Genomic DNA, 26,171 nt, shown 5'->3' on the forward strand with positions numbered 1-26,171 from the left:
GGGAAGGAATGTTCTGAATATACCTGTGATGTCCTTCTGGTCATGTGTATCATTTAAAGCCTTTATTTCCTTGTTGATCTTTTGCTTGGATGATCTGTCCATTTCATTGAAGGGGGTGTTTAAGTCCCCTACTATTATTGTTTTATTATTGATGTGTTTCTTTGATTTTGTTCCTAATTGGTTTATAGTTGGATGTTCCCATGTTAGGTGCATAGATATTTAAACTTGTTAGATATTCTTGTTAAGTATGATATAGTGTCCTTTTTCATCTCTCATTATAGTCTTTGGCTTAATATCTAATTTAGCTGATATGAGGATTGCCACCCCAGCTTTCTGTTGATGTCCATTTGCATGGTAAATTGTTTTCCACCCCTTCCATTTAAATCTGGAGGTGACTTTGGGTCTAAAATGAGTTTCTTGCAGACACCATATTGATGGGTTTGGTTTTTTATCCATTCTGATACCCTGTATCTTTTGATTGGGACATTTAGCCCATTAAATTCAGGGTAACTACTGAAAGATATGAATTTAGTGCCATTGTGTTGCCTGTAAGGTGACTATTACTGTATATTGTCTCTGTTCCTTTCTGGTCTGTTAGTTTTAGGCTCTTTCTTTGCTTAGAGGATGGACCCCTATCAATATTTCATGTAGGGCTGGTTTGGTGTTTACAAATTCTTTTAATTTTCATTTGTCCTGGAAGCTTTTTATCTCTCCTTCTATTTTCAATGATAGCCTAGCTGGATAAAGTATTCTGGGCTGCATATTTTTCTCATTTAGTGCTCTGAATATATCATTCCAGTTTTTTCTGTCCTGTCAGGTCTCTGTGGATAAGTCTGCTGCCAATCTAATATTTCTACCATTGTATGTTACAAACTTCTTGTCCTGAGCTGCTTTCAGGATTTGTTTCTTTGTCACTAAGACTTGTAAGTTTTACTATTAGGTGATGGGGTGTGGACCCATTTTTACTGATTTTGAGGGGGGCTTCTCTGTGCCTCCTGGATTTTGATGCTTGTTCCCTTTGCCATATTAGGGAAATTCTCTGCTATAATTTGCTCCAATATACCTTCTGCCCCTCTCTCTCTTCTTCTTTGGGAATTCCAATTATTCTAGTATTGTTTTATCTTATGGTATCACTTATCTTTTGAATTCTTCCCTCATGATCTAGTAGTTGTTTGTCTCTCTTTTGCTCAGCTTCTTTATTCTCCGTCATTTGGTCTTCTATATTACTAATTCTCTCTTCTGCCTCATTTATCCTAGCAGTAAGAGCTTCCATTTTTTTATTGCATCTTATGAATAGCTTTTTTGATTTCAACTTCGTTAGATTTTAGTTCTTTTATTTCTCCAGAAAGGGATTTTATTTCTCTAGAAAGGGTTTCTCTAATATCTTCCATGCCTTTTTGGAGCCCAGCTAGCACCTTGAGAATCGTCATTCTGAACTCTAGTTCTGTCATATTACCAATGTCCATATTGATTAGGTCCTCAACCATGGGTACTGTCCTTTATTCTTTTTTTTTTTGGTGATGAGTTTTTCTGCCTTGTCATTTTATCCAGATAAGAATATATGAATGAGAGTTAGAGAGAAGGGGGTTGGGGTAAATTGGAAGGGGAGGTGAATCACGAGAGAATAAAATCTAAAAGGGTGGCAAGGACCCCAGAAAAGTGTGCCCTAACCAAATCAGATGAGATCCAAAACCAAGGGAAGAATAAGGGGGAAGAAATAAATAAAAATTTATATATATATATATATATATATATATATATATATATATATATATATATATATATATTAGACTGGTGAATAGAGCCACTCACTTGATTTTTGGGTATATTTTCATCTCTTAGAAGAAACTAACTCCCAAAATTTTAAAGAAAGAAACACACACACACATATATCTATATATACATAATTTAAGTTATGTGTACACACACACACACACACACACACACACATATATATATATATATACATACAGAAATAAGGGTAAACATAATGAAGGGATGGACTATGTCTGTAAAGATGAAAATGTTTAAAAAAATTCTAAAAAGGGAATTGATAAGTTAAGGTAGTTGGGAAAAGAAAAAAAAAAAGAGGAGGGAATGTGCTTAGGTTGGAGACTAGAACAAAGCCAGATTAGGGTATATTTTGATCTATTAGAAGACATTGTGTCCCAAAATTTTTTAGCAAAAGAGAAAAAAAAGACAAAAACAAACCCTGTATGTATGCAAAAGACAAGGTTAAATACAACGAAGGGATAAAATATAACAATGAAGTTTAAAAATATTTTTTAAAGAAAGGTATTGTTAAGATAAACTAGTTTAAAAATGTTAAAAGAAGAAAGAGGAAAAGTTAAAAAAATAGAAGAAGAAAATAAATTAAAAAAAAATAACTTTGCAAAACTAAAGTATCATGGGAGAAAGCCATGAATTCTTTGCATTGCTTTCCCCTAATTCTGGAGTTCTACTGTTCTCCTTGATCAGTGAACAACCAATCGGTGATTGGTCTTGGCTGGATGTTCTTGCTTATCTTCTGGGGGAGGGGGCCTGTTGCTGTGGTTCTCAAATGTCTTCGCCTGAGTTGTAATTGCACCACCCTTGCCAGGGGCCAGGCTAAGTAATCTTCTCAGGTTTGTTCTCAGTAGGTTTTGTTCCCTGAATGCTTTCCATAGAGCTTTGGAGGACGAGAATGAAAATGGCAGCCTCCCAATCTCTGGCCTAGAGGAGCCGAGTGCTCAGGGCCCCACTCCTCAGTGTGCCCTCAGAGATTAGCAGTCATTCAGTCCCGTCTCCCTGGTCTCCAGTCATGCTCTGAGTTCACCTGGCCTGTGACTGAGCATTTCTGTCTCTGGTGCATGGCCCCATGTAGAGTCTCCAAACCCAGCAGATTCCTGCTGTGTTGCTCTTCCCAGAGGAGGAAGGTGAGTCTCTCTGGATCTGTCACTTGTGGGTTCCCTGCTCAGGGAGCAGTGCCCTGACCGTGCCTTAGATCACAGTTTAAGGTAACCCTGATCTGAAAGCTCACTCCTTGGCTCTGTCTCTGTAGTCAGCTTCCCCGATCTGATACCTGGCAGCTCTGCCACACTCTCACACCCCCAATCTTCCTGTGACCCCGTGGGACCTGACTTCACATTGTCCCTGTGAGGGCTCCACCTCTGCTTAGCCTCTAGAGCAACATCCCTCAGTGGAGCAGACTTCTAAAAGTTCTGATTTTGTGCTGCTCCACTCCTCTGCCACTGGCCGGGAGCCAGCCCCTCCCCCTGTGGTCTATATTCCATCGCTTCGGGCTCACTTCTCCTCACGTCCTACCTTTCAGAATGTGGTCAGTTTTCTGTTCCTAGAATTGCTGCTCTTCTTCTCTTGTATCTCCTGTTGAGTTTGTAGGTGTTCAGAATGGTTTGACACCTATCTAGCTGAACTGCGATCTGATGTCATTTCAGTCTGCTACTCCTCCGCCATCCTGCCTCTCTCTGAATTTCCTTCTGCTTTAAAGCTCAGCGATACTCCGTTGTTCATATAGACCACATTGTGTTTATCCATTTATCTGTTGGTGGACACTTGGGTTGCTTCACCTTTTGGCTGTTGTTAATAATGCTGCCCTGAGCATTGGTGTATAAGCAGGGATTATCACTAAAAAAAAAAAAAAAAGAAAATCCCAGCTTTCTTGACATAAATTGACATGTAACATAGAGTAAGTTTAAGTTGTACAACTGGTTGTTTTCATGCTTTCAGATATTGTAACATGATTACCACTATAGCCTTAGCTAACACCTCCATCCTGCCACATACTATTATTTCCTTTGTGTGCTGAGGACACTTATGGTTTACTCTCTTGGCAACCTTCCAGTGACTAATACCATGCTGCAAGCTGTAATCACTCTCCTCTATGTTAGCTCCCCAGAACTGCTAAGGTAGTAACTGGAAGTTTGTCCCCTTTGACCAATATCTCTCCATTTTCCCCTTCCATTAGACTCTGGTAACCACCACTCTACTTTGTTTCTCTGAGTTCAGCTTTTTTAGGTTCCCCATATAAGTGATGTGCTGTAATACTTATCTTTCTCTGTCTGACTTGTTTTACTTAGCCTGATGCCCTCAAGATTCATCTAAGTTGTTGCACATAGCAGAATTCCCTTTTCTCATGGCTGAAAAATATTGTATTATATCCCATATATAGCTCTAGCATACAATTTTATATAGTTTATATGTGTGTGTGTGTGTGTGTGTGTGTGTGTGTGTCCTTCTTTCTGTCCATTCATCCTTTCTGTTGGTGGACACTTAGGCTGTTTCCATATCTTGGCTATTGCAAATAATGGCACCATGACAGTGAAGGTATAGATGCCTCTTTGAGATCAAAGCAGATATTATTCTGTTTTTTTATTTATTGTTGTTGTTGTTTGTTTTTAAGATTTTTACTTTATTCATTTGAGATAGAGAGACCACAAGCCAGGGGAGCAGCAGACAGAGGCAGAGGAAGAAGCGGGCTCCCCCCTGACTAGGGAGCCCAATGCAGGACTTGATCTCAGGACCCTGGGATTATGACCTGAACCGAAGGCAGACACTTTACTGACGGAGCCATCCAGGCGCCCCAAAGCAGGTTCTATTCTTAATCCCATTTTCTAGGTAAGAAAATGCATCTGAAACAGATGCAAAGTCAGCAACCAAATCTGCATCTGTCCACCTCTGAGTCCAAGCTCTTGACAACTATCTCTGTCACCTCCCTCCTTCGACAAGTATGACGTATACCCTAAATAATGCTCTGTCATGCTTGAGGCCATAGCAGGCTAATAGCTGTCTCCTACTCTCCTATAAAAGACATTCTGGCTTCCCCTCCAACAAGGACAACTGTTCAAAGAAGTGTGGACCACTTTCAGTTTGAACCCTCCCTATCTGTTCATCTCACTGCCCCACACCTACTTCTTCCTCCCTGTTGAGCTCCTTCAAGGTGAAGGAATCCGTGATGTCAGGAGCTACCCTTACTCTTCTAAATTCTTAATTCTCTTAGCCCTTTGCTAACCTGACGGGGCAGGTATATTATTATCATCATCTTGCGTCCTGTGCGAGGTGGTGGAGTCACAGAGCAGTCAAGCCTCCCCCCACCCCATCAAGGCTCACACAGCTACCGAGTGGCAGAATTGAACATGCGCTGCCCGCGCTCCCCGCAGCAGAACAATGCCGCATCTTGGACTGGAGAGAAATTCAGACCCACTTGCAGAGGCAGCATCTCAGAGTCGGAAGACGACCCTCCAGCCATGCCTAGACAAACATAGCTGAGGCAGTGGATTATTCGGAGCCTGCTGCTCTCCATCTCTGCCCACATGCTCTCGCTGGGCTCAGGTCTTCCCTCTTCACAGCAGGCTGAGCGGCAAACCCGGAGGCCATTGCAGCTGCCTCGCTCTTCTACGGCCCTCTTGGGTGTGGGAGCTGGTGGAGGCAGACGTGGCAGATAATTTGTAATATGGCCGCTTTCCCCTCCACCTAGCTGGAGCCAAGTTCTGGGGTTGGGGGGAGGGAGAGAGAAACACAGAGATACAGAGACAGAGACACAGGGAGGTGCTGCCTACTCTCTCTGTATTTATCCCAAATCCATATATTATTTTGGAACATTCAGTATTGCAGAAATATGTGAAGGGATACAGCACTCCTTTTGCCATCTGGTCTCAGAACCTTCCCAAGAACTGTAGCTTCATTTAATTTTGTTGTGTTCCTTTCTCAACCTTTTTGTGCTTTCTGTCATCTTTTCTTGGCTGCATTTTTGGGTTTGTTTTGCCTTCAGTTTTATGCTCCTTTAGCTGCTTCTGGGTTTTAGTTTTTACAAAGAAATACCAGCTCTCACTAATTAGAGTTGTGCCAAATGCTTTATTTGGCATGGCACTACCTCATGGCTATTTTCTTAACTTTGATCTGGAGCTTTGGAGTGATGTGTGGATTCTTTTTTTTTTTTTTTTTTTTTTAAATGCCCCAACCAGATGCACCAACCAGCTTGAACGTTGGTAATGAGGAAGCAGTAGGACTCTGTGGTCTCAGAGTTTCTTGGCAGTGCCTTCATGGCAAATGTTCCCATGAAATGAGTGTAGTGGACCAGGCCCAGTCATTGCTACTGGTTCCAAAGTCCTTTTAAATGAACGAAAGTGTTGGCACGCATCTAATGGGAATGCAACTCCAGCAAGGTGACTCAGAATATACTGGGCAAAGGTTCCTCACTACCTAAGTGGGAGGTTCCAGATAAGCCAAGGAGGAAGGCTAGAATGATCCATGTCATGGATGAGAGTTGGACTCATTATAAACTCATATTTGGCTTCATATAGATGCAGATGGTTAAATATAGAAATATTTATGTATGTGGATTAGTATGCACCTCTATCTTCTTGCTCTGTCAGCCAAGAGGAACTAGAAGCAGCAGTACCCCAGCAACAGTGAGCACATCTCCACCCACATCTGGGTTTCTTTCTTTTTTTTTTTTTTCACATCTGGGTTTCTAATACCATTCTCCAAAAATGGGAATGAGGGCTTCTTGGAAAAATGGCTGCTGGTAGGGTCGGGCATGAAATCTACGAGATGAGCCTGATACGGAACATCTTACAGTGGAAGAAGGCAAGGAAGTGCTCAGAACAACAGCCACAAAGGCACTTGGTGAATTATATCTCCTGAATGAGAAATAAAGAGGCTTCTCATGAGTTACATGGATAGTTTCTGACCACATTTCACTCTTATTAAAAACCAGGTGCTTGGCACTCATGGCTGACTTTCTATAGCCTCTCTTGTGATGAGGTTGATGCTGGCTGTCTTTGCTGCTCCTGTGAGTAGGTGAGACCTGAATTCTTCTCCTCAGGTTCACAACCACTGAGCTGCCCTAAGGTAGTTTTGAGAACAGGGGCAAACCGAAATGAGGAGAGTGAAAAATAAATCACATTTCTGTGGAGAAAATCAAGTCATTGCAACTCAATTATTAATGCACAGAACTGTTATGTAATGTAGCAGCCCAATTAACAGGTGTCTCTTGAGGAATAATCAAGGCTTAATTTGGCATGATAATTAGTAACCTCCCCTTCCAGCTTTGGATGAAGGCCCCGGTAGGACAGCCTGATGGCTGGTAATGAGGCAGGATCTCTTACTTTGCAGCCATGTTAATTGTATCTTTCTGTGCATGGGGACAAAACAGATTTACTTGTTTCTAGATGCTGGGATGTGCCACTGGTCTAATAGAGTTGTACTCATTTTCTGGTCTTGCCAACCCTGGCCGTTCTGAAGGGCAATGCTGTTATACTTTTGAGATTTCTTTAATTGGCTGAATGTAATGGCTACTCTGCAGATTTTTTTTTTTTTTGATAGACTTGGTGGCAGAATTCCAGTCTTACAAGACATATGGCCAGAGTTGATATGTTCTTAGGATAACATGAAATTGTTCCATTTTGTGTATCTGCATAGGCAGCTATCTCCTGCATATGTCCCAGGGCACTCTTGTTTGTTACAATTAAATGCTAGACCTGTATAGTGGCAGAAAGCAAAAAATATGAACTATTACAAAAGTATGTTGTTTTTACTAAAAAATAAAGAAAGACACATAGAACAATGAAAAAACAACTGCCTCTAACCATCCTTCAACTGAGATACAACTACTATGAACATTTTGGCATGCTGTCTTTCCAGTTACATGCATACACGCATACACACACACACACACACACACACATACACACACACCCCTACCCACATATACCTGCTTATTCAGATGTGATATCTGTTTGCAAAATTGAGATCATGTGCGCATGCTAATTTGTTAACATGTTGTTCGATCTTAGGAACAGTTTTTGAATTAGTTCTATGCCAGGTTTTCCTAAACTGTCCTTCTCTGAAGTTTGGGATCTGCTGATCTGTGCTCTGAGAATTAAGCTGAGACAATATGCATTTTCTTTCATTCTGTCCTACCCTCCACCCCAGCCCGGTACCATGCAACATTCCTGTATGGAAGTTTCATTTTAAATGTTAACAAGCTTTATTTAGGAGAAAAACAATTTCTTCCCTAATCACAAGATAAGGGCCCTTGCCGTGATTTTCCTTAAACTAAACTTGTTAAAATGCTATTGTGCCTTTAGATAACTTCTCCTTTTTAAAAAATTTTGTTTTGCTATTGTAAACATCACTGCCATGAACATCCTTAAAATAATACATTTTTGAGTGTGTCCAGTATTTTCCTAAATTAATCCATAGATGAGTCAGATGTCAAAAGGCATATGTATTTTAAGGTTTTGGACTCAGCCTGGTGAACTGCTGTCTCCAGAAGGTCATGTGCATTTACAAACCCACCCAGAAGGCACATGAAGCGCTCCCTGCTCTCTGTTTCTGCTCTGAAGTACATTTTTAATTCTGGATTCTGCAACTTTATTGGTGAAGCAGGAGACCAGAAGAGAAAGTTTATTAAATTCTTATTTATGTATTCAATTTGCATCAGCCTTTTCCTTCCCCAAGCTCAAGGCACCACATGGAAAACATTAAACTTGTAGCTCTTAGCTTGTTACTCTGAGAGAGAGGGGCCAGGGAGAAGATGGCGCGAACGGGTAAAGAGTGGGGCTGGGAGGAGCGAGCTGCACAGCAAAGTCAAATCTGGGAATAATAATCCTGTGGAGGATCCTCTGAGGTCCTGTCTCAAAACCCTCGCTCCAGAATGAAGCCCTTTTCCCACCCTCCTCTTGATTCCCTCTTACAGGACAGTAGGAAAGGCCACCGTGAGTTTTTCATTCAGTCGCTCCCACAGTCACTTGGCTGAACAGGCCAGTGGGGCAGAACCAGCTCCATCTTCTCTGAGTCCCGCTCTCTTGGGGATGGGTCCCTCCTAAAGGGTCACACTTTTTATCTTGCCTAAAGTCATCGTATGTGATAGCAGAGATCCCGCGAGCCAAACCACTGCCCTCCCAGCTACCTTAAGGCCATCATCTATTTCTTTTCTCTCTCTTCTTAAATGAGGTGAAGTTTAACTTCTGACAGGATATGGTTTTCCAACTAACATCCTGTTGAAAAATATCCCCTTCTCCAACACCACCCAGCACGGCTCTTTTTGCCGTGTTCCTCCCCCCACTCTGTTAGACAATTCCATACCAATATTTTTTCATTCAGTGATTTAAGATTCTCTTAATTGCTTTACTGGAGGGAAATAGAACACATTTTAAGCCAACAGCTGAGCGATTTGCTATGACAATTCTGCCACTGTGCATTCGCTTAATTTCCAATTAATCAAACATTCAATAAATCATTAGTGTAATTATACCTGCCCTCATCTCCTTGCCCCAGCACATTAGCTCCAAACGGGCAGCCCCCTTGCCCGGCTGTGGGGAAAGTGTTCATTCGTCTGCCCTGGCTGGGTGTGCATCCTTGCTCCCTGTGAGCCTTGAGAAATGACGGGTAAGAAATTGTAATTATTTCAGGCACCACAAGTTCGCTTGGTTTCCCTCTTCTCTGCTTCTCACTCCAATGCTTTCCCAACAACTTAAGCCAACATCATAGCATCCCAGTAGCAGTGGCTGGTTAATTTCAGCAAGTTTTTTTTTTTTAATCATTTTTATTTCCCGACTGTGCCTCTTTTCTAATTACACCATCTCCCCAGGTGAGCGATAATTCCCTCATCACCATATATCTCAAGCACAGATTATTAAAATAATATAGCTTATGTCATATAAATGTAACAGAAAGTATCTTAAAGATGCTTTATTGAAAGCTGGCAAATTGGTTCAACAGATGAATGTTTTAAGGCCTGTTTTTAAAAGGTTGCACAAGTATAAACCCACTGAATTGGTGCTGTAGTTTCACACGAGCGGATGCAATTATTTTAAGCATCTAACTGTGCAAAAGACAGATCTGAAAGGGAAAGAGCTAAATTCTCTGAGATTAATTAAAGGGTTTCGTTTTGCTCTTGATTTAAAAATAAATTTCAAGCATGCATCACTTGTTATTCTCCTGGAGAATTTGCATTACAGAGTTTTAAGAAAAATACTGAGAACGTTAAGCTTCATGAGTTCTTCATACAATATAACTGGCAGCTCGTAAAAAGAAAGGTTGACCTATTGTTGCAACAGCATATTCTCCTATATACTTCTTTATACTTTTCCATTTGCGAAGGGTATTAATCTTAAAACTCATTTCCAATGTAAGATTGTGCATTTACATGAATTTCCCATAAGATTGCTCTTGATTCGATCCATGCCTATTGATTTAATTTCTTTTACGTCTCAGAGCTGGTGGTGCTGAAGGGTTTATGGTAATTATAGTGTTGTAGGTTTCAGTGGAACTGTTCCCTGGTACCTTAAGTGTGGGTTTGATTCTCTCTAACTCCGCTCAGCCCTGGAGATAGTGCGGCAAATATCTCCGAGGCAGCGAGCTCACAGGCCAGATCAGAATCCTGGCTGGTGCACAGCCCGAAGGCAAGGGGAGACTGGAGAGGGAATGGCCCGGGGCTACTGGCCAGATGGATTGCTGTTCTGAGGGGGCCCTTTAAGGTGAATCACTTGGCAATTTTGTGAGTTGGCAGACGGTACAGCCACCTGTGCTCAACGTGAAATGAGATACAGGCAACCTACTGGTCTGAAATATGCTGCACACCCTTTGAGAGATGGCACAGTGTCACAAGAGGTGGTTTTCCTAATGGTAGGGTATGGGCGAGGACAACCACAGCAAAAATACAATGAGTTTTGACTTGGATTGACTAGGGTTCAAAAATCTCACAAACCCCAGTTTTCATCTATAACAGCACTGCCACTGAAACAGGATGCAAGCTACATATGTCATCTTGGTTTTTCTAATAGCCACATTTTAAAAAATAGAAATATGGGGCACCTGGGCGGCTCAGTCAATTAAGCTTCTGCCTTTGGCCCAGGTCATGATCCCAGGGTCTTGGGATCAAGCCCTGCATCGGGGTCCCTGCCTGGTGGGAAGCCTGCTTCTTCTTCTCCTTCTGCCTGCTGTTCCCCCTGCCTGTGCCTGGGCTCTCTCTCTCTGTCAAATTAATAAATAAAATCTTTAAAAAAATTTTTAAAAAATAGAAAGAAACAGGTGAAGTTAATTAAATAATATTTTACATCTAATTCATTATATCCAAAGTGTTATCCATTCAGCCTATCGTCAATATAAAAATATATCTTACATTCCGTTTTTCATAGTGTAATTCTTTGAAACCCGTTGGGTATTTTGCACCTATAGCAATTTCCCTTCGGACTTGACACAGTCCAAGTGCTCAGCAGCCACCTCATGTGGCGAGGCTACCATATTGAATGGTACAAATCTAGCTCATACGTTATCAGGATATTTCCAGTTGCAAGAGAGGAAAACAGATTCAGATTATCTTCATCAAGCAAAGACCATTTGTTTCTTTTTGTTTGTTTGTTTTTTGCCATTTGTTTCAAGTATACTAGATCTAGAAACCCAGACGTTGCTTTCAGAATCCCCATGTTTAGGCTCTACTTGCTCTTACATGGTTAGTTAGATGACAGAAAAATGGCCTGTGGAGACCCCAAACCTGTGTGGCTCTTAAGTTTGTGACTTCAGAAGATGAGACACCATCTTCCCCCACAGATCTAGCAAAAACAAATTAGGAAATACCCTTTCCAGAAGAAAGGAGAGGTGATGATGGCCAGTTCCATCCAGGCTGTACAGTGGGCGGGGGCATTCCCCAAAAGGACCATGAGGGGGCAAAACCAAGACATCCCACGGCAAATGAGATGTTACAACCTACTTTAAAGGTTACCGGAGGGACTGCTCAGGCAGAACTTTGGAATCATTCTTGATTCCTCTTTTTCTTAAATATGGTGCTTATAATGCCTCCCCCAGGAAAACTAGTTGACGTCCCAGCATATCCATAAATGTGCTGCTTCCCACTGAGACAGTCACCCTGGCTCAGGTCCCATCATCTCTTGCCTGGATCACTGATGCAGCCCCCTACTTCCACTTCTACTGTGGTACCCCCCTCCCCCTATGACTTCCTGAGCCTCCCCGAGAGTAGAAGTCATTGTCTTTGCTGTTTCTCACAAGGCTCCTACACACCAGTCCCTGCCAATGTTCTTACCTTGTCTCTTGTTACTTTTCTCCTCACTGACCCCAGTCCTGCCACCCTGGCCTCCTTGCTCCAGTCTTGGTTCTCCTTGGAGATTTTGCATTGTGTGTTTCCTTTGCCTGGAGCAACCTCTTCCAGTGACTTCTATGTCTTCAACCTTCCTCCCAACTTAGGTCTTAACTCATATACTACTATTTTTTTTTAAGATTTTATTTATTTATTTGATAGAGAGAAATCACTAGCAGGCAGAGAGGCAGGCAGAGAGAGTGAGAGCAAAGCAGGCTCCCTGCCGATCAGAGAGCCCAATGCGGGACTTGATCCCAGGACCCCAAGGTCATGACCTGAGTTGAAGCCAGCAGCTTAACCCACTGAGCCACCCAGGCCCCCCCTCAAATACTACTGTTTCAGTGAAGCTTGCCATATTGAAAAGTATACTTCCCTACATTTCTCATCCCCTGTCCTTTCTTCTTAGCTGTACCATTTAGCATTACATAACATATCTTAGTGATTTTGTTCCCTCTCTCTGCTTTTCTTTCTCTCTGTCTCTCTGCCTTTCTTCCTATGTCTGTCTCTCTCTCTCTCCTCACACACACTAGATTTTAAAGTTCCACAAGGGAAGATAGATCTTAGGCTCAAATGAATTAATGATGTGCTTGGGATAGGGACATACTCAGTGAAGAGTAACAATCACCATTATTTGACACCAGAGGCTGTTTCCACATACAATGAGGATAAAGAATAAAATGGAACAGTGCTATGAACAATTATGTGCCAACACCCAGTCTATAGAATATTGTAACCTTCTGGGTCTCCCAAATATACGTGTGGCCACATGTGTCGGATACCACATTTTTGAAATGGTACATCTGTTCTAGACATGAACTAGCTAATTGGCCTTATGAGTAGGCCACAGTGATAGCATTTGGTAAGTTTTACTGTGCATCTTGACCTTTTCTCTCATCCTTCTAGAATTGTTCTTCCCCAGTCTTCTCCATCTCAGTGAGTGGCATCTACCAGTAGCCCAGGGCATCATCTTAAAAACTTCAGCCTAGCTCAACAAATAAGCCTCATTGCAATTCCTTCCATGGCAGGATGATATAATTTAAGCACTCATTATTGCATTCATTTATTCAGGAATGTTTAATTGAAAACCTGTCATGGGGTAGGCAGTTTGATAGATAGAGCAGTCAAAATACTTCCCAAGCGGGGGGCACCTGAGTGGCTCAGTTGGTTGGGCATCTGCCTTCAGCATAGGTCATGATCCTGGAGTCCTGGGATCAAGTCCCGCGTCCATCGGGCTGTCTGCTCAGCAGGGAGTCTACTTCTTCTTCTCACTCACCCCGTATGTTCTCCCCTTCCCTCTCTCTCTTTCCCCTAAATAGATAACTAATACTTATTTATTTATAATAAATATATGAATACAATATAAAAAAATATCTCTTTCTCTCAAATAAATAAATAAATAAATAAATAAAATCTTAAAAAAAAAAAAAAAAGAAAGAAAGAAATATCCTTTTATCCTTTCAAGATCTCCAAAAACTATGCCCCCTTCTCTCCAAGTCCTCTTTCCACTTCCTTAGTCCAGACCGCCATTTTGTAGTTGGACTGTGCCATCTCTGCCTCCCCTACTCTCATGTTCTCTCTCTGTCTTGCCTTTCTCCAACCCATATTGTGCTCGGAGCCCAGGACAATCTTTTCTTCTTCACCTACAACTCTGACCCTATCACTTCCCGGTTTTTCAATAGTAACTGTCTCCCTGGCTAAAGTCCTCGCGTCCCCCGAGGCTCTTCATGATCTGGCTCCTGCCAATCTCCCTATTCCTGTGTCTTAGCAAACTCCTTTAAACTCTCATCTCCAGCCTGGGATCTCTCACACTCAGCACTGTTGACAGTGTGGGTTGGGCTTTTTTCTTGTTTTGGTCTGTCCTGTCTACCTTAGGGTGTTTAGCAACAGCCCTGCCATTAGCACCCTTTCCCAATTGTGTCAACCAATACTCTCTCCCCAGACATCGTCAAATGCCCCATAGTGTCCAGGTGTCGGACACTCACATATTAAATTCAGGCCAGCATGTACAGGTGAGGGGACATGCTGGGGCATATCCCCCATGTCTGATACACAGGGTCATTCCAAGATTTTGAGTCTACAAAACTCTGGGATGGGCAGTGCCATTTTCAAAACAGTGGGACTTATTAGCACGGCTGTTTTGTTTCTTGGAATAGCAAACGCTTCATCCTCCAGAAACTGCATTTAGGATTCTGGTGGCTATTAGGTGTCTAGGTCTCTAGAAGGTAACTGGAAATGGGGATGCTAAGAGAGGAAATAGATTGGAACTGAAGAACCTAGGTGTGGAGGCACGTTTGTGGAGGTGGTAGTTAAGCCTTAAAGAGAAAGCTAGGAAGTATGGGGAGGAGGGATAACTGGAGAAGACTGTAACTGGGATTAGCTTTGCCACTTCTGACGTCTCTGTGCAGCGGTGGGAACTGGGGAATGCGGTGATGACTGCCGCTTGGGACTAAGCCACAGCGTTTCCAAATAAAGACTTGAACAAACACTCCTCAGAATGAATTTAAGGGGCTAAACCTTATCACTCACACACACAGAACAGGGAACCTTCCCCTGAGGCAATGCAGGAGAAGGTTTTAAACTTTTTAAAAACCCTGTTCTATTGAATTATCTTCAAAAGTGCTTTAGAGTGTGGGACCACTGTGAGGAGGGACAGATGGGGTTAGTGATTTTGAATGCTACAGCTTTATCTTGGTGCATTATAAATATGTGATGCTACTTCATGCAGCAAGCCATCAGGTTAATAAACAAATGATTGCCAAGTTTGTAATTGGCAAGGAAGGAGGTTATAATCTATAAGGAGCTTTGTGTCCCAGCCAATTTATTCTCTAACAGAACTCCGTTGCCTCAGTTGCCGGAAACTCCTGAGGAGCCTTAAAGAGCTAAAAAACCAGATTGGCGGGGCCTGGTTTCTCTAGCGACTTTTCCTTTTTGGCTCCATCTCCAACCCAGATAACACACTTGGAAAACCCATTTCTTTAAAACGCAGCTGCTCACCTGGCCTCGTGATGTCTGGTTTGTTGTTTGCGTATGACTTTATCTTGAGAATTGGGAAGAAGTGAATGGCATGGCAGAATCCATTTTAAACCCTTGAAGGCTACACAAAATCAGGACATAATATGGTGTGTCTTCACGAGAACATTAACTAATACCGTCCAGATTTCTTAGCAGAGTAGGAAGCTCTTTGGGATCCAGTTTCTGCCTATGACTGCCGTCATAGGCTGGCCCCTTTTCCTTTGGTTCCTTGGTTAATGCAGAACCACCGGCACAAGTGACCAGGTCTGCGGTGCCCACTCCAGGAGATACTGTAAACCTCACGGCCTATGTGAACGGAGCCACTACAGTGCATAAGCTCACCTTAATGACTGTGCCCAGTGAGCCTGGTGCAGAGAAGAGATTTTAGCGTTACTTTGGCATGTGGTAAATCCCACAGAGGAAAGAAGGACCCTGGACAGATTTCTTCATTTATAAAATGAAGATTATAATAATACCTTCCTCATACTGTTGCTGTTACAAAGGACAGAAGAGTAGGTTTTTTTTTTTTTTTCTATTTTGTTTTGCTTTATTTTGCTTTGCTACAGTTCTCATAGTATGTGGCCAACTGTATTTTCGTGTGTCTGTTGCTACATCAGAATTCTGTTAGTATGCTTGTTGCCTGTCTGGCTAGCACTACTCTTCCATCTTCTAGGAACGGAGCCCATCTCAGAATTGTTTGGGGAGCAGCAGCTTACGGCTCCTATTATTCAGATAGAACTGTCACCTCCCTTGAGCTCTGGATATCTGCCCATGACCCAGGCTTGTCCATTCAGCCTTTCCCATTCTTCTGACATGGGGACTGGCTTACCAATGGGCATGTAACCAGGAAAGAGATTCTTTTTCCTCGAGTCACTAAATGAATGGGATATAAGCTTGTGCTATCTGATGACCATGTTGTAGTACATGGCTGTTGTATTGAATAGTGAATAGAATATTGAATATTGTATTGAATACTCCCCCCCCACCAAAGGAAAATTTGTATGTTGAAACCCTTACCTCCTATATAAGGGTGAGGCCACTGGGAGGTGATTCAGTCGTGACGGTGGAGTCCTCACAGATGTAATTGATGCCTTTTTGAGAAGAAACTGGAGAGCTTGCATGCATGTATGTGCTCTCTCTCTGCTCTCCACCATGTAAAGATATAATGAGGAGTTGGCCATGTGCAGACCAGGAGGTGGCCTCCTGCCTGATATGAATTCCATTGCCGCCCTGGTCTTGAACTGTTAGAAATAACAATTTATTCTTTAAGCCACCCATTCTTCAGTATTCTGTTATAGCAGCCTGAATGGGCAATGAATGGGAAAATCTGGTCTGAACATAAAACAAAATTTTAAAAACGTATTTATTTCTTAAATAATTTGAATGTCAGCCCTTGTATCTAAATGGAACCCAAAGTCCTGAAGTTTTCATTTTTGTGATAAATTGCCTCCACCCCAGCTTTTGTGTATAAAGTAGTTCAAAATATAGTACTGAATTGTGCACCCTCCAATAGAATCTGTTCTACTAGAGCATGAGAAATTTGAGAGCAGGTTGGTGTATCTTCGTGACACATTTTGGCATTCATTATGTCAAGTTCATACATGCCAAACTTAGAAGTTCAGAGGCTGAGATTTAACAACCGAAAATCGTGCATAGTCAACCGGATGAATTAAGATAGCCCGTGAGCCTGAGACACCTAAGTCATTTTTTACCTAGAAATATAGCAATTTTTATATGTCACATTCTGGATCGACTCTCCCTGTCAGCTCAGCAAGTGTCTTTGGAGCTGACAAGTGATAAACCAGTTGAGAGCCCTGGTCATGTGGTTTGGTTATTGATGGTGCTGCTGGACCAAGGATGTGTCATTAGCATGTGTTTGGAGGCTATGAGTCCGTCCATGTACCCAAAGGGAAGAGGAGTTCTTCAGATGTTGCTTTGATTTACCCAGAGAGAGAATGGCTTCTGCCCAGAGGGGTCCTGGAGGTGAAAGCATGAGGTCTTTGTCCTTTTCAAAGCCAGTAACTAATTCTCACCCAGCTGGTGGGGGTATTTCTGCGGAGAACCTAAATACTGAGTTTTGTTGCCAAGAGGTCTTGGTCTTTTCCTTCCATTGTCTTGTTTACTACAAAGTCACCATACAAAATTTAACAGTAGCTAATACTTATGTATTGGTCCTTTCCATTTGTCAGGTACCCCAGTGCTGTTCCAGGCCCTAGGGAATGGAGTGCTGAATGACACTGGCCTATCCTTGTTCTTGTGAAGTGTGTGTTTTAGTGGAAGGGAGGGATGATAAAGAAGCTGATATGTGAACAAGGTAATTACGGGTTTTGATAAATGATGTAAAGGAATCTGTAGGGTGATGTGATAAACAGTCACTGGTGGTGGTGATAGTTCCTGATGGTAGGAGAAGCTCATCTTTTAGAATGGATGGCTTCAAGGTGAAGCCCTCTCTGAGGAAGTCAACATTTGAATGGAGACCTATAGGTAGAGGAGGAGCCAGCCAAGGATAATTCAAGAGAGGGTGTTGTTCCAGGCAGGGGAAGAGCAAGGGTAAAGTCCCTCAGGCTGGAAAGAGCTTGGCATGGAGAAGGACCAGATGTAAAATCAGTGTTGCTGGTATATAGTGGGTGAGAAGAAGAGATATGTGGGGTAGGTTAGGACTAGGTAGTAGTCAGGACATACTGGGACCCATATAAAGGTTAGGAAGCTTGGGTTCCACTCATGAGTGTGCTGCCTTATTTCCTCTTCATATGGGCTGATGACATAGGCACTCCTGAAGGTTGTTTTTGAAGCCCATACCAGTCCTGGGTAGCAAAACCATGGTTCACCAGTTCTCTTCCCAGGGTCCATCCAGTTCACCCTGACTGGATGCCACCATGACGTTAGCTGGTTTCTGTATCACAGGTGGATCCAATAAGTGATGGAGAAATGCCTATGAATGCCTATTTAACATAAGTGTCACGGGGGTAATGAAGGTAGATGTCTTAGCTCAGTGTCAGGCAGAGTCAGTGCATGATAAATAATATAAGGCTTCTTCTGCTGGCTGCCCAGTCTCCGTTTCATGTTAGTTATCGATATAGATAAACTGAGGTAAAATAAACATAAGATTTGCCATCTTAACCATTTTAGACCATACAGTTAAATAGCGGTAAATATATTCACATTGTTGTATAACCAATCTCCAGAACCTTTTCACTTTGCAAAATTGAAAATTTATACTCATTTATTTAGTTTTTTAAAGATTCCATTTATTTATGTATTTGTCAGAGAGAGAGCATAAGCAGGCAGAGGCAGAGAGAGAAGCAGGGCTCCCCTCGGAGCAAGGAGCCCAATGTGGGACCCAATCCCAGGACCCTGGGATTGTGACCTGAGCCAAAGGCAGTGGCTTAACCAACTGAGTCACCCAGGTGTCCTGAAAATTTATACTCATTTAAAAATAACTCCCAGGGATGCCTGGGTGGCTCAGTTGGTTGGACGACTGCCTTCGGCTCAGGGCGTGATCCTGGAGTCCCAGGATCGAGTCCCGCATCAGGCTCCCAGCTCCATGGGGAGTCTGCTTCGCTCTCTGACCTTCTCCTCGCTCGTGCTCTCTCTCACTGTCTCTCTCTCTCAAATAAATAAATAAAATCTTTAAAAAATAAAAATAAAAATAACTCCCAATTCCCTCACCCCAGCCCCTGTCAGCCACCATTCCGTGTTGTCTCCATGAGTGTGACTCCTCTAGTTCAACTTCTATGAATGGAATAGGTCTTTTAACTAGCTTATTTAGCTTAGTATAATATCCTCAAAGTTCATTCATGATGTAACACGGGTCATCTTTTCCTTTCATTTAAAGCTGAATGATGTTCCATTGTATGTATATACCCCACTTTACTAACGTGTCCATCTGTGGATGGATGTTCAGATTACTTCCACTTCTTGTCCATTGTGAATAACGCTACTCTGAGCACGGGTATACACATTTCTTTTCAAGACCTTGCTTTCCATTTTTGTGGGTATGTAACCCCAAACTGGAGATGCTGGATGATATGCTAAGTCTATTTTTAGTGTTGTAGGGAACGGCCACATTGCTTTTCCACAGGAGCTGGACCATTTAACATCCCTACCAATAGCACACAAAGTTTCTAATTTCTTCACATCCTTATCCATACTTGTTGTTTTCTGAGGCTGTTTTTGTTTGTCTGTTATTTTCATTTTTATTTTTATAACAGCCCAGCTAGTGGGTGTGAGGAGCTGGTCTCATGTTGTCTGGGCTGCCTCCTCGGGAAGTATGTCATTTGTACAGTAGCTGGAAACACCATTCCCATCCGTCTGCAGCTTCCTAATGAAAGGGACTTATGGGCCGTTGATGGAATCTCTACCATACAGATAAACTTGGCATGTTGCTCAGGAAATAGTCTCATGTATTCAGTATGATGTTTGTTTGGTGTTTATGAGAATCCACAGGTTTCTTCAGAATAATTGAGAGGACCTTGAGTTTCTGTCTTGTGCACTTGCACGTATCCATACCAAACCCATTTAAACATGGCTAAAATGCTGTTTCTCTCTTCGTTGTGTGGCCCATAATTACATGATTTGTAGGAGTGATCTGAATTAAGGGCCCCGTTCATCAATAGTACATGAATTATGTAGGCACATCTTCATTTTTACATTATTTATCTCAGCGGCCAGATGGGTACGTTGGCTGTAATATTCATCAGTAAGAAATCCAAATGGCACACTGACATCTGTGCCTGGTCTGACCACCCGTGGGCTACAGTGCATACTTGTGGTTGGGGACTAGGGGACCTTATGCTTCTAGAAAATTCAGGAGTGCTGCAAGTCCTGGTGCCTGACACTTGATTAGTCACCCCTAAGTAGGTCCCATCAGAGTGAAGTAGAAAGGATCTGAGAGATGCCAGAGCTTTGGGGAAGGAAAGACAATATCCTCTGAGTGGCACTGTTGACATCAGTATTCTCACAACCCATCTGTCTTGGTTTTTAATGCTAATGTAAAACTTATAATAATAGCAGTAGCTAATGTTTAGGAAGGCAGTATCGTACAGTGGATGCTATGATACAGATGTCTGTATCCCCCCACAATTCATGTATTGAAACCTAACCCTCAGTGAGGCAGTATTAGGAGGTGGGGCCTCCAGGAGCTGACTAGGTCATGAAGGAGGAGTCCTCATGAATTAGATTAACACCCTTATTTAAACACCCCTGTGAGTCTGACTGTAGCCATATGAGGTACAAAGACACTGGATCTGCTGGTGCCTTAATCTTGGACTTCCCAGTCCCCAGAACTATGATGAATAAATGTTTGTTGTTTGTAAGCCACCCAACTTATGGCTTTTTTGGGGGGGTTCTTTTTTTTTTTTTCTATAGCAGCTGAAACAAACTAAGGCAGTAGATGGATAAAAATGTGGGCCTAGGGACTTAAATCCCAGCTCCCCCACTAAGTACTGTGTGACTTTGGGCAAGCAGTTTCCTCATATTCTGAACCTGGACCATGATGTAACATAGGCGCCTACTGAACCTAGTGGTTGTGAGGAGAACTTGAAAAGGCATGGTCATAAAGCGGAGTACCACGCAGCTGTGGACAAAAAGAAGATAAAGATCTAGAGGAACTGCTATGGAGTGATCTCAAAGATATATCATGGGTGAAAATACAAACGAGAAAATGTTATATACAGCTGGCTCCTATTTGAGTAGGAAAATGCAGTTCTAGATTTTTATTTTCAGATACTTAACATTTCCAGAAGGTTCTAAACACAAAACTAATTGGATTCCTCTAGGAAAGTGCATGTTCTTTGGGGGATGTCTTGATTTCTATTTTGTGTTGTGGTCTCTATTTTTATTTCATTATGTGATATATTAATATTTATAAGGAAAAGTTTTCAGTTTCAAAACAAAGAGTGAAATATACAAATATGCTTCTCTCCCAAATGAAGCTATTCTTTTGCACTTGAGGAGACATCCTTTTAGTACCTGGTTGAGCCTCATCTTGACCCTGATCTTTCCGACCATATCCTTAAGGTCTTAGCTTTATGGACCTGAGTGTCCTGTACTAGGTTCTCACCCGTGTTTCCAAGCCTCATTCCCTGGCCAAGATCACTCCCTGGCCAAGCAGAGAACATGCACCCAGTTACAACCCAAGGAAACAGTGGAGAGCCAGAAAGATCCCATACTGGCCCTTGGCTGAAGGCATGTGAGATGTCCACTGGATAGTCTGGGAGAAGTGGTCTTTGCTTCACACTGAACATGTAGGAACTTAGCTTAGTCACTAATGTGGAAACTCCACCTCCAGCGTATATTTCTCTCCCTTTCTTACGTAAACGAACCCCAAATGGAGAAAATTCTAACATTTTAAGCTATTTTATGGGCTATGTATTCTCTTCAACATTGGGTTGCACACAGAGTTTGTCATTTTCCAGCAGTGCTCATTTGATTTATCAGAGATGATGCTTGGTAATTCAGTTTGATATTGTTCCCTGTATCCAGTGATAAACACTTGAGAGAAACCAGGAAATCTATTTTTTATATTAAATAATAACACTGGCCCTTTCATTATCCTTGCAGAATTGCAAATCAACCTTGCTCTCTCAGCTAAGAGAGAGGAACTAAGATTTGCTCAGCGTTGACTCCTACATAATTATGTTATTCAGTGTTAAATATAATAGAACTTTGTTTTACAGAACCAGGAGGGGGCAGTAAATTTCCTTTTTTTACTGTTATTAAAAATGAATCCCCGTGCTTTATGTGTAGCAAGATCTCACCCAGAACAGTTCTCTAGAACTTGACCAGGTTTTCCCCCACCGAGGGAAATTTGGGGAGCTTCATGATAGTCCTGGTTTCTGTTTTCTTCCATTAAATCTTAATTCATGTCCTTTCCAATTACTTCCTGTAAATGGACAAAACCAAATTCTGCACTTGCAAAAAAAGATCTCCCCCCCACACTTTGTAAATGAGGTGGAATTATGACTTGCCTTATAAGTAGGTGAAGGTGGACTGGCAGCAGACAAACTGACATCAGAGTATAATGGTTTGGGGCGCCTGGGTGGCTCAGTTGGTTAAAGCCTCTGCCTTCGGCTCGGGTCATGATCCCAGGGTCCTGGGATCAAGTCCTGCATCAGGCTCTCTGCTCAGAAGGGAGCCTGCTTCCTCCTCTCTTTCTCTGCCTACTTGTCATCTCTGTCTGTCAAATAAATAAAACCTTAAAAAAAAAAGTATAATGGTTTGATGTGTTCAGGTCCTTGTGAAAAATGAGAGGAGAGCATGATGCCTTTAAAATAAACAGCCACTTCCCTTGTCATATTCTACTGCCTCAGCAAATGCTGTGATTTCGAACATGTATGCGTGCCCAAAGACCAAGGTGAGGGACGTATCTGTGGATTGGAACCTTGAGCACTCAGGCCTGCTTTCCTTTTCTTTTTCTGTGGTTGCTTCTTCCTTCAGCTTACATATTTGAATACCGTTAACTTATGTAATTGCTATGTTCCTTACCCGGGTACCTAATATATCTGGCTAGTTTTAAGGAACACCAAGTTTTCTCTGTGGGATGATTTGGGGGTGGTTTGGGAATTATTATTGGCTGTGCTATAAATGTCTGGGAAGAGAAATAGAGGACACTCCCAGGACATAGTTAACACCTCCTAATGGCACAGCCTGTGTGCCACCCGGGGAAATAACGGCATACAGTAAAAATTCATCATCACTTTTAAGTATTTGGATATATGAATATATATTTTTATTTTTTATTTGATTATTTATTATAAAAACATACACATATACAAACGTACACACATATGTACATGAGGGCGGGCGCGCACACACACACACACACACACACGCACAGATTTGTGAGGGCAAATCACAAACCACAAGTCACAATTCCACAGAAGGAAGGGGTCAGACTCATTTTTTTTCCTCCAATTCTGACAACCCCAAAGTGCAGATTGGACATTTCTGGGCATTTCTAAAGGATATTTTCTTAAGGATCCAAGTTCTCATTAGTCTTCATTTTACAGTTGTTGCTTTTTTTCATTTTTCCCTTGCTTCCACCTACACCAGATGAAGCACAAGGCAAAAATTAGATTATACACAAATTGTACACTGATTTATTAGCCTGAGCCAGGACTTTAATGAGGGGAAAGGAAACAGTATAAATAGCTCTTGGGGGATCTGTTTGAGTCGAATTCCACAACAATGCCGAGTTTCAGTATGAATTCAGGTTGGGGTGTTCTCTGTCCTCCAAGGGGGTGATGAGGAGTGTGTCCACTTAGACACCCCCCGTAGGCACACTTACCAAATAGGCTGACATGCAAGGGGACCTGTATGAAGTACCTTGTTGATTTCAGTAGCATCTGTCCCATTTTTGTGCTCACAGGCATTCAGTCATCAATGTTCCATTGCATTTTACTTTGTTTCTCTGTTCTTCCTGCTGGGGTACAGCAGAGGCCATTCTTGTAGTGTAGTATGTACCCGATTCCATTCTGCAATCCTACAGTCTGTTTTGGAATCTCAGCTGTACCACTTAGGCACTTAGAGATGGGGGAGAAAAGAAATTCTTTTAGATTCCTCTGGCTTCCTTATCTGTAAAAGGGGGACATCTACAATATCGCTGCCTACATCAGTTTCTTTGGAGCCTTATCTGAGTTCATGCAGTCAGGCTCTTCGCATAGGACCAGCCCTGTGGTAAATACACAACAAATGTCTAACATTGTGTTGTTTATTATTATTATTATTTTACTATTTTTCTCATTCCCTTTCATTATGTGTTTGGCAAATTTCTTCAACATGTACCTATTCCTACAGTTGCTGTATCATCTGAAGGGACGCTTCTGCAAGACGGCTTTGGTGTAGTGTACATGCCTCTAAGCAATATTCAGCTTGGGGAAATACAAGGTTGCAGTTTACTCATCAAATAACTAAAAACATAACTTGAGCAAATTTCTCTCTTGTGTAAACAGCTAAAATCCAATGTCTTGTTCTTTCTCTGTCCTTATAGAGAAAGCAAGATTCCTTGAGCCCAACTGTATTTTGAATGTTTCATAACCTTGAGAAGTGTTCATCTCTATGAAGTAATCCCTTTTATTACATAATATAAAGGGAAAATAAAGTTGTTAATTCTCGATGCATCTGAAGTGGTGACATGCAGCAAACAGCTCATTATCCCCCACACAAAGCACAATTACTCAATATAGGGAAATGGTGCTCTCAGACGCTGCCTTATATTTGAGCTTCCCCAGGCTGGCTAATGTCGGATATTGATTCTGAATAATTCAAATAGCAATAAAATTGGGTTTTCATAACAGTCAATCAGACACATTTTATATTTAATGCTCAATGGAAGAAACACAGTGTCTCCTTACCTTCTGAATTTCAAAGCCATTAAAGTAATTGTAGGTCATTAAGCTAAATTTCTCTGCATAATCGGGATAGTTAATCTAATTCATGTATCATTCAAAATAGAGAAGAAGGACCGACAAAATTTTAGTTAATGTGACATATGTGTGTATATATATGTAGATATATCATAGATGTATACACATATCACATGTGTATATACACATCATATACATATATACCTCATGTATGTATATCATATATACACATCATGTGTGTATATACGTATGTACATATATATGACATTAAATTTTATATATACATATATAAATTTTATATATACACATGTGTATATGTATACACATATGTATGTATGTAAGTACACACACACATACACACAAATACTCTGAGTCAAAGGAGGGCCACTTTATCAGCTCCCATTGCATTTAACACAATCAACAAATCATATGGGGCTGAGTTTAAACAATTTATTTGATCTTTTTTTAGGTAACCTCAATGCCTTTATATATGAGTAGCTTCTGTTGAAATGGAAATACTACAGTAAGAGTCCTAGTTTATATGATTATTCTGATCTCTTCTTTCTTAGCAATCATTGCACAATAGAATTGCCTAAAATATTATATATATAATATATATATATATAAAATATACACACACATATGTATATATGTATATATGACATGTAACTGTTTCCTCAGTATATATCAATATATATGTTAGGGGTCACCAAGCCCAAGAGGTTCTGATTTAATTAGTCAAAGATTAGGATCTTAGCATCAGGGTTTTTGAAAATGCCCCATTTGATTTTATTGTATAGTGTGGTGTGACACCCATAGCGAATCTAATTTACTCACTCATTTCTTCAGAAATTGTTTCTCAAGCACCTGCCATGTTCTGCAATTCTACAGGCATCCTGATGGCTAATGAGATGCACAAGGTAGTCTCCAGGAGCCTTCAAAGGAATCCAACAGAAAATTTTAAAATGCAAATCTGGACCCCCAGAAACCAAGACAGTGTCTCTTTATAGCTGCCTGGACAGGCTAATAATTCTGCCTCCAGGAGTACAATCAAAACCTAGAGTAGAAAATGTTTCTGAAGGATTCCTGGCTGTCTGTAGAGCTTGCCTCCTTCTGCTCTAAGTTAAGGTCTGTAGAGCTTTGTATTTGTTCATTGCAAGGTAATTTAGATGTGAGAACTCAAGAACAAACCTACTTGCAAGTTAGATTGTAAAGCCATCTTCTGTGTTAACTTAGGTCAAACCAGATTTGTTACTGGTTCTGTGGAAGAGTTGATACTTCTAATGGTTAAGTGCTGAAGTACTCTTAAGACAAATGAGGCTTGGGAGAAACCTGTTGAGAACAGAGAATGTCTCCTGATGAGGTCCTCCTAAAACTTGTACAGAGTGGCTCACTTTAAGAAGAGAGAATGGCTTATCAAAACTTCAGGTCTTAGTGTGTTGACAAGTACTTTGACTTCTTCAGCATTTTCCTCCAGGAAATAATTTGGAGGGTTTAGAAATAACCATGGGGATAATCTTGATGCTCTTTAGAAATGCCTGGGCTATATGTTAAAAACACATTTCTCTACCTCTGCCATCTCTGCTTGCTTGGATTTAAGTATTTGCTTCCCTGAAAGAAGCCAAAATAATTATAACTCTTTTCCTATCTGGACAGGAGGAGGGGGCATGGAAACAAAGCCTGAAAAAATGTAAAGG

The 26,171-nt window shown here is 41.5% G+C and overlaps 1 protein-coding gene across 9 annotated transcripts in view; it reads left to right on the top strand.

The window, feature by feature from the left end:
* The window catches only part of RBFOX1 (RNA binding fox-1 homolog 1), a 1,452,832-nt gene that overhangs the window by 582,216 nt on the left and 844,445 nt on the right, over positions 1-26,171 (top strand). The window lies entirely within an intron of this gene.

The sequence above is a fragment of the Neovison vison genome, chromosome 14 (assembly GCF_020171115.1).
Source record: "Neovison vison isolate M4711 chromosome 14, ASM_NN_V1, whole genome shotgun sequence".
Classification (NCBI taxonomy): Eukaryota; Metazoa; Chordata; class Mammalia; order Carnivora; family Mustelidae; genus Neogale; species Neogale vison.